Genomic DNA, 9,856 nt, shown 5'->3' on the forward strand with positions numbered 1-9,856 from the left:
CTACACACCACGCCCTTCTCATCCTTTTCCTGCCTGCCCATCAACCTGCGCATTCCCACCTGACCCCCCTCTTATCCCTTTCAGCAGGGTCTCTCCCCCAAGGAGCTCCCTGTTCTAGCCTACTAGTGGCTGGTGAGCTGTTGAGCTGAACCAGCCTGGGATTGGCCCTTCAGCTTTCCTGGCCCCCCCTTAACTGCAGCCTGGTTGAGGAAGTGCCTCTCTGATTACAGCTTGGATGGGGCTGTGCCATCTCCGCCCTTCTCCATGGAACTGCTGAGGTCTGCTCCTACTGCTCAGGCCCTGCTGCCAGTTCTCTTCCATTTCTCCCGGCCTCTGGCCTCCTGGAGGTCCCTGCTCTAGCTAGTAAGTCCAAGGGCAGGGCTGCTGGTTGAGGGGTATCCCACAATCCCTGAGGGGGGCATCTGCGACAGGGAGGAGAGTGAAGAAGGCCGTTGCGTGCTGGGAGGCAGCCCCGTACCCTGGACAGTTCATGAATGTATAAAGCTGCCTCATAGCAAGTGAGCCCATTGTCACAACTTGCTCAGTATTCTTTCCCCTAACTCACAGCAAGTCACCTGGATGTGAAGAAAGGGTATTTTTTAGCCACATTACCTGAGCTCCTGCAGTTGGAGGAAATGGGAAAGTCGTGCTTTGACCCTGCACCTTCTGCATGCAAAGCAAGCCTTGTAACACGGAATCATGCCATAAAGGAACTCAGAAAAAGGGAGGTGGGTGATCTAAAGGGGAAAGTATGATTTGAAAGCCATAATGAGCAGGAAATCTGTCATGTGGTTCTAAAACAGTCTTACTGAAATAGGATTTTACTGTTCAAGTGCTTTAATTTTGCTAGCTCATTTGAACAACAGGAGAACTGGCATATAATTAGTTCAAATAAATTAAAAATTAAGCCGGGCAGACAGTACTGCAAGTAGGAACAGAGCTTCCCAGGCTGGGAAGATATTTCAGATCCAAGGCTCCACATCCATCATCTCAGTAATATTGAAACAGACTTCTAAAGTAGGCTGGTATTGATATCTGCACATTGTCAGATTGGTGGTCGTGGTACTGGAGAACAAATGGACACTTTGGCCACAAGAACAACAGCTTGTTTAAGGTCACCTGGCAATTTTGTCACTGATGAAAAATTTGAAGCAGCAACTTTCTTGCTCGTTCTCTTAGCTACTGTGCTATAGGAAAAAGAAAGAGAGCTCAAAGGTTGTGCCTCACAGCAGCTGGACTTCCACCAGCTCTTGAACTCCCACCTTTTGGTAGCTGGGCTTGCTCTGTATTAACACAATACATAGTGAAAACATTCGCCCACCATCACACATTTATTGCCAGAGCACGGAACACAAACACAACGCGTAACCAATCACTGCTTTCAGCTTTCAGCAGTGAGGAGGAGGGTCCCCTAAATAATTACAAGCTGTTCTGAGAAAGAGTGAGCAGGCAGGTGTTGCCCTTCAAACCTTCTCTGAGCCCCGAAGCCTTGCAAAGGCAGCTTGAGAATTGGATAGGCTGGGGGGAGAAGAGAGAAAAACGTCTACCAGGGAAGTTCTGCTGTAAACTCTGCTAAGTATCTTACCAGATGCCCTATGAAGTTAAGCAGCATCTCAAGTGACTCCTGGCCAGTGCTGTGGTTGGTGGCTTGGCAGAGCCCTGTCTTTGCCCCTTCTCTCTCTCCCTTTACCACACCTCCACGTAGCCAAGTCTCCGAGCACAGTTAGTTCCAGAGCAATGTGGAAAACGTGTGGGTGCTTTTTAAAGCATTGTTTCTATAAAAAGAGTAAGTTTTCAAACCTTGCATAAGAGTGCACTCACTCACCAAAAATACATCCACCTGCACAAGATTTTTTGAACCTCAAATTATTCATCTTTGACACACACGTTAGGAAGGAAGCGACTCTGTGCCGTGAGCAAAGGGGATGTTTAAAGAAACACACAAAAAGTTTTGAATAAACACAAACCAGCCATGTTGACTGCAACATTTAGAACCGATCGATCCTCTACAGCAGAGGCGCCGTTTCCATTAAAAGGCGCAACATTCTCTGAACATAGAGGCACACAGTATTCCATGCTAGTATTTTAAGCAAGTGTAAACCCACACCCACCTCTTTTCCTGTCAGCATTTCAGGCGTTTAATGGTCTTATCTTAGCATCCAAGGGGCTCTGTGGTCTTTATTTAGACAGCTATGATGGCACAGAACCTATCCCATCACTTTCCCATTTCGCCAGAAGGGAGAGGCACAGAGACATACTGGTTCAAACAGATGCAAAATGGCCCAGACAGCTTTCCAAGGAAGGAGGAAGACACTAGTAAGCAAACCTTTTTTACCTTTGAGGAAAACATTTACCTCAAAATAGGAAGAGAAGTGTCATGCAATCTAAATGTTTCCTGGGGCAACAATGTTGGTCCAATGGACCAATGATACCTGGTTAAGCAGTAGAAAACAGTTTTTAACTTCCAGCCAGCAGAAAAAACATTTAAGTGCCATAATGTACAAGGAAGGGAGAAAAGTATAAGACATTTTGAGACACCCAAGTTGCAATTTTTACATGCTCAGCTGCCCTGGCTACTTGCAAACTCTCATAATCAGTTACTGCTGTTGCCCATGGGGACACTTGGTCATAAGACAAGGATGTAAACCCAGGGCTCTCAAACGTCATCTTACCAATGCTCAGGATCTGCTGTTCCAAAGAATCCTCTGATGCAAGGCAAGTAAATAAACAAAACATCTATTTGACTTGCATATTTTTGCTCTGGAAAGTGCAAAGGAAGCAACCTTGAGTACTTAACAATCCAAAATTCAATAATGGGGGAGAGAAGGAGGAGAAGAGAGAAGCGCTGAAATGAAGAGGCCAAGGTAAAGGGGGCATGGGTTTTCAAGAAGCATGTGAACGAACTTTGCAAATATTGAGAATATGACTTCAAACATAAAGTGATGGAAAATTTTCAGTCAACCTTCATTTACAAAAAAAAATTCTAGGACACCTCTCCATTAAACTGTCCAAGGTAGCTTGAAAGTGGACAAAAGATGGCATGTAAATGTCGGCTGTTCTTCCAAGTGATACAAACAAAAGCATTTTCTCACGGCTGTGCAAGGTCTGGAAAACAAAACAAAACCAAAATTTTGCTTGTAGCCAGCCCTTCCCTTTTTATATACCTCAGAACAAGCCACCTTCTATCCTGTGAGCTGTTCTGTGCGACACACAAAAGTTTGACCCCAATCTATACAATAAAAAGATACCACGCAAGAATAAGTGGCAGCAGTTACAAAGACACTACAAAGGCAAGTCCAGTCCAGACCTCCCCATATCTATTTCTTATCCCTGCGAACTGACAAAAAAAATCCACAAAGGTTCCATTGCTTAGCTTACAGCAACCCTTTTGAGTATGCACACAAAGAAACTGGATATTTCATTGCCTGGAAAAAGCACTGAAGTATCCCTTTGTTGCTTTCAGAGTTCTCTGCATAAAGTGAGAACTTTATATATAAAAGCTGAATAGGGTCCATTTAGGAGGTCTTTGTCTCCTTTCCTTCTAAAAGGAAACTCCAAAATTAAGGCAAGTCTGTCCAAATCATCCACCTTCAGCATTTCTTGTAATCATCTCTCTTTCTATCCAACAGGGCCCCAAACCAACCAACTCCATCTTATCCTTTGGATCCCTCTTAAAGTGACATACTTCTTACCTAGAAAGGCACCTGTTGTTACAAGCTACCATATCTTACTGAACGTTCTAAACATTCTCTGCAAAGTTCCATTAGCATGGCACTATATTACCCCCCGAGACATTTCTTTCATTTGGCAGCAAAGGGAAGAAAAACATTCAATTTAAACCTGTCCATTTTTTTGGTAATGCTTGTTTCATTCCTCTCAGTCTCACAAATCTTCCAAACATTAACAGGGAAGTCTGCCAGAAAAGAACATCAGACTTGAACTGAAGACTAAGGTTCAAATTCCTGCTAGCCATGAAGACCATTGGGTGGTGTGGGGCCAGACTCTGCGTCTTACAACAATCCTCTAAGGACAATTAGGCTGAGGATAAAGGTGAGATCTCCTCCAGCCTTGTAACTTCGCCTGAGGTCCTTCGGTTTGCACTCTTGCGATTAATTTCCATTTAGATTGCCTTACATCTGAATGTACTCATAGTGGGACAATCAGATGCTATTTAGACACCTGTGGTCTCCTTCACTTTCAATCTACGTTCTCTCTGGGTTAGATTTTTGTTTATGCAGACATTTCCCACTCTTTGGAACTGACCCCACTTTTTAGATCTGAGAATCCCTGCGTTTCCAAAATGCTCTGTAAATGTGACTTTTTTTCCCTTGGCAGGGAAAGTAAAGGTAATCAGCACACTTAAACATTTCCCTGGGTTTTCTTTTGCTCCACGCCCCCCCCCCCCCTTCCCTCTCACGTGTCATCCATATTGTGAAGATAGGAATGTTTGGGTGATTCTCTCAGGTCAATTAGATTTGTTTTCCCCAAAAATTCCACAGTGTTGCTACTGACAGTGCAGTGAACCCAGTGAAATCGACAAGGCTTGACTGGTTCAGAAAGTACACCTGAGCCTCCTGCCAGGTTTTGCTTGAAAGAAGCCTCCTCCTGCCCCCACAATCACACAACGCTCACACAACTCCAGTGGGTGCCTGTTGGGTGGTGTGAACTTATGCAACTAAAACCTCTAAGACCTGATGGGATTGGGTTTGCGACAATGAAATTCAAACCCTACTGGGAGGCAAAGACTGAGGGTAAACTGCTCATCAACTACACAGTAAACAGTACCTGCATAAATGGCCAGGGATTCTTTCTGAGCCAAGAAGCAGCACAGTTGATCTCCGATATCCATCCCACCATCAATCCAGTGCTGCCTCATAGTCAGATCAGTCTGGCTCTGTCCTGTCTCCTCTCACTGGCAGTGGCTCTCAGGCACAGAAAAGTCTTTCCCAGCACCTGGTCTGTAAAGTCCTGGAGACTTTGGCATATAAAGGCTTATGTCTTATCATTGAGCGACGATGTCTGTCCTGTCCTGCTTCTCAGAAATTAACCGCTGAATCCACTGAACACAATGTGCATAGCAGCAATGTTTATCAGACCAGCACAGGTCTTTATTTTATTGACTTCTCTCATACCTTGCCTTTCTTCTCAGTGGGGATCCAAAGCAGCATATAACTTTCCCCATTTTATCCTCACATCCACCACCTTGTGAGGTAGGTAAGAATGAAAGTGTGTGACTGGCCCAAGATCATCCAGCTTGGGAGATTTGAACCTGGATCTCTCAGATCCTAGTCTAACACTCTAACCACCACCCTGCAGGCAAGTTACTAAAATTACTAGCTAGCAAAGCCTTCTGCTATCCAGTTTGTTCAAAGGTTCTTCCAGAGGTGAAACTGACTTTTGTATGGTCTCCTAAGGCAAATGGTTATTGAGAATTTAACAAGCCTGATAGAAAACATAGTATGAGATTTAGATGAAGCTTCTAAAGAATATCTTTAAAACCTCGGGTAAAACTCACAAAAATCATTACAACTTACAGATAACAACACAGGAGATGGCAACAACATCAGAATGCCACAGCTTGATCAAAACTCACTTGCCACCTCATACCTCTAAAGGAAAATATGGTTTGAACCATTTTTTTACAGTAGATCAGTCCTTTAGCATAAATGCCCAACAATACAAATCAGGAGACAAGCAGCAAACTATTTACTCTTTTCATTCCAACTTTACACTACGCACAGCACAGCTGTATCCATCCCATAGGACACCTTCTACAGATGCTGCTCTTCTCCCACTCCGCATTCCTCCCCTAGCTTCTACTCCAGACTTTCGGTTTAATGATTAACAATAATCAGGAGACAGCAAATTTGGGAGAAGGGGAAGAAGCAAGGCAAAGCAGGAACATTTGCAATTAAAAATTGCGTACAGAACTGCCACCAAATTAAGAACTGCTGCTCAGGCACAGCGCAATGTGTTCATGAGCCACCAGGAAGTGCAGATGCTTCATTTTGGGGAAAATCAGATCAGGGTAGGAGACAATATGATGCACTAAAGCCAGCTGTGTGAAGGTTGGATTTTGTTAGCTGAGGTACCTATGCAGCAAAATCAAGTAGAGAAATGCTCCCATCATCCAAATTACTGCCTTTCAAAAAATGGAACAAAGCACCTATGAAAAATGTAAGCTCTACTCATTTTCATCTTGCTGGACAAATCCGCTTGGCAAAATTCTCCACAAGAGACATATTTAGCTTCAGCTGTCTGCAAAGAATCAGACTGCACTTGGCCACCACAGCTGGCATTTAATGGTGCTTCAGAAATCCAGCTTTCAACCCGCCTCTTACCTCAACATTGCCTTATCCCTATAAGCTTGCACATAACCATAACACCAACCCTGCCAATATATTCAAGCACTACAACTGCCCTATAGTCATCCTAAGACCTGGGCTTCTTCCTAATAGATCTCACATCACAAGTAGAGCAAAATGCAAGCACAGAAAACAAGATACGATCAAAAGTTTAAGGTACTGGTATTTGGAATTAAACACTGGGGGGAAAATGATGGAAGTGGTTCCATCCCCAAGTAAAGACAATACCTCTCATACCAGCCCCAAGAAGTTGTCGTCTGGTCAGATATCAGAAATAGAAATAAAAGGAAAACTTTAGATACTTCTTCTGTGCCCAGAATTACTCAGAAAAAAGTGTCCTGCAATACTCAAAACCTTGCAGGCATCACACCACCACTGAATGTTTTGCTGGTAGAGAATGCCGTTTCAGGACTGACAGCTGCTTTAGAAGATCAGAATCCCCACTTGCATAAATATGAACAGATAAGAGGAATGCCACTTTTCTACCACCCTCAATGTGGAGCCAACCTAGTACTGAGCACACACTCAAGGACTTCTTCAGTCATTGCCAGACCTTGTGAACCAAACAATCCAACAGTGCCTGGCCCATTATGCATGAGGCACTTCCTGCGCCGCTCCTCTTCCTGCAGTGCCTTTGCAGTGAGGCCTCCTGGTGTTTCCTTGTTCACACGCGAGGAGGTGTCCCAGTGCCCGCTGCACAGCGTGCCTGCTCCCACTTCCAGGTTGTTCCCCCCATCCAAGCCAAGAATGAAGACTGACATTTGGGGTGGGGGTGGGGGTTAGCCATTTAAATGTAATATCAATATTCCTTATATCAGCATTGTGAAGGCTGCTATGGTTCTTTTCAGTTTTTTAGGGAAATGCTGGTTGTAAAACCCTGTGAAAAATGGGTGGAAGGCCGTAAAAAGAAAGAAAGAAAAAGAACAGTAGCAGTCTGTACAATATCAATATAAGGAATATCGATATTACATTCAAAGGGCTAAAAAAAACCCCAAAACTGGCAATCTTCATTCTTGTCTTGGATGGGGGAACTACCCAGACGGAGCGAAACCCCAAAGCGAGATGAAACTTTGGGGGTTCCTCACCCATGCTAACCTCAGGGCTGTGCCATACACATAAGTGGGTCTGTAAAGAAATCTCTGCCACGAAGGAAACATTCCCTCACTGTGCGGCAGAACTGCGGTGTATAATCAGCCCCAGTCTACCTCTCTCTTCAGGAGAACTTCCCAACCCCAAATTATCAGGTTACAATAATCCAATCTCTTGCAAGATCTCCTCCAGCTTTTTCCATCCTGCAGTTGTTCACACCCTATATTACCACCATCCCAGCTCGCCATACAACCTGTGCCCATACATGCTCCCCACCCTCCTTGCTCTCCATTGCTGCAACAACTCTGCAAAATGCAGTTTCCCAGTACTTGGATGCTTCCTTCTAGGCCCAACTGTTCAAAAGTGAGCACCTATCCTATCAGCTGCTCACAGTGGTCCCTCCCTCCTCAGAATCCGTAGGTTTATTCCTAGACCCAACTGCAATTCACAGGCTACACCGATGCTCCCTTCCAGATTCCATACATCAGCCCTGAGGAGTACTCTTTCCTAGTCACCCCTCAATCCTCTCTGCCTCTACTCAGACTGATGGCTTGATAGCCTATCTCTAGATCCCTTTGTCCAGGTGTAAATAAAAATTCAAACCCCAGAAGGAAAAACACAGAAGATTTATTTTATGTACAGAAAACAATCCACCAAGGCACAGAGCTCCTGTTCTAAAGGCATGCCCCCAAATAAAAGCAAAGTTTAGGCAATTGTAGAAAATCTAAAATCAGGCTGACATAGTAACCTTTGGATAAAAACAATAACAGCTCATACAAATTAACATAACAAGTGAATGCAAAACAATACATGTAACCTGACAATGATTAATCAAGATAAGTATTAGTCAATGAGAGAAATCTTACTAAAGCTAAACGCTCCTGCCCGGGAGTTGACATCCAGCTCTGACAGCACAGATGCCAGAGGGAGGAGGGAAAACCTTCAACTTAATAATAATAATAATAATACCCTATCAAGCCCACTGCAGATCATGCTGTCCTACAACTGCTGCCTACCCCCCCCCCCGAACCAAGCACCTCGCCTCCTTTGCTCAGCACCTTTCTCCAAGATCCCAAAGGTTCTGCCTCCCTCCAGATGGTGCATTTGACCCAAAGAATTCACACCGCAGCCTCTTGCTGTTCCAAAGCTCACAGCTCGTCTTCCCACAACGAGCCCTTGCTTCAGATGTTGGAACCCACCGCCCCATCACCACCCATTATTTCAGTGCCATGCAAAACACAGGAGAGCCCTTGTGGCTGACAGACGGTGCATGCTCGTGCGGGGTGGGGGGGTAGTAAAGGACTGCAAGCACATAAATAGAGTCCCCTGATCTTAACAGGCCACCCTCGCCCTTTCCTAGCCCTCCCTTGCACGATACCTCCCCTTCTCCGCGACATCCCTTGACCCCCTGAATTGAGACCCCCCCCCTCGTTTCAAATGCCCCGCCCCCTTGCATCGTGCATTTGAGACTCCTCGGCGGTCCACAGCCCGACCCTCCCCCGGTGCACAGCGAGCACCCCCGAAAGAAGAGGGTCCCTACCGCCCTTCCTTCACTCCGCTCCCGGCCCCGTCCCAGCTTGCTCCGTGTCTCTTGCAGCTCCGCAGCAGGCAGCTTTCGGGGCTCCTACAGCACGTGACAGCGCCCAGCGCCCCCATAGGCTGAGCCCTGCCAGAGCTGCCGGGCAACGTGAGCCCGCCCCATCCCTGCACCTGAGAAAGGCAGAGCTTCCTTACGTTAACGGCGTAGCGCCGGGATCCCGTCCGCCACGCAAGCGCCGCAGTCCCACCTTGGTTTTCCCCACGCTTCTGACCACGGAATTGGCGCAAGTCGTCTGTAACTCTTACCTGGGAAGTCGGCTCCCTTTACGCAACTGGAGTAGCTTGGCTTTCTCTTCCCTCCCACCTTTTCGGAAAGAGAAAGGGACACTGTTTTACGAAGAATCCGTAATCTTGCCACTGTTAAATTCGCCGCACTTGAAGTGGAGAAATTTCTCTCCCCCACCGTTTGTGAAATACTTAAACTTCTTCTCAGCTTCCCCGGCGGATTGCTCCTAAACGCAAAGTTGGTTTCACCGTACCTTAGAAGCGTGCTGCACAGTTAGGCGTGGAACCGCGAATATTTCGCCTGTTCCTTACGCAAAATACGCAAAGCCACTGACGGGATATGAAAGGCTTCCCCCCTCCCATGGCTTTTAATGGGGGGGGGGGCGTTAAGGGGGGAGGAAAAACTGGTGGGGGGAATGGAGTTGCGTGACAGGTGCGTAGACTAGAGAAGAGGGATGAGGAACGAAGAAACGTGGTAAAAACCTAATGTGAGACCCTGTGCGTGTAGATGATGTAAAAAGGGGATTGGACACACAGGTGTGTAACGAAAGAAAGCTGAGGTAAAATGCGTGAAGGAA

The 9,856-nt window shown here is 45.9% G+C and overlaps 1 protein-coding gene across 5 annotated transcripts in view; it reads right to left on the bottom strand.

The window, feature by feature from the left end:
* The window catches only part of LOC125441611 (spermatid perinuclear RNA binding protein), a 90,051-nt gene extending 80,506 nt beyond the window's left edge, over positions 1 to 9,545 (bottom strand). The window contains exon 1 of one of the 5 annotated variants that reach the window (XM_048512265.1): positions 9,300 to 9,545. The gene's annotated coding sequence lies outside the window, so the exon portion shown is untranslated. Of the gene's footprint in view, positions 1 to 8,994; positions 9,128 to 9,299 lie in introns of those variants that run through there. The other 4 variants (XM_048512262.1, XM_048512263.1, XM_048512267.1 and 1 more) reach the window with 4 other exon arrangements.
* Positions 9,546 to 9,856: the final 311 nt, after the last annotated feature.

This window comes from Sphaerodactylus townsendi, linkage group LG12 (assembly GCF_021028975.2).
Source record: "Sphaerodactylus townsendi isolate TG3544 linkage group LG12, MPM_Stown_v2.3, whole genome shotgun sequence".
Lineage (NCBI taxonomy): Eukaryota > Metazoa > Chordata > Lepidosauria > Squamata > Sphaerodactylidae > Sphaerodactylus > Sphaerodactylus townsendi.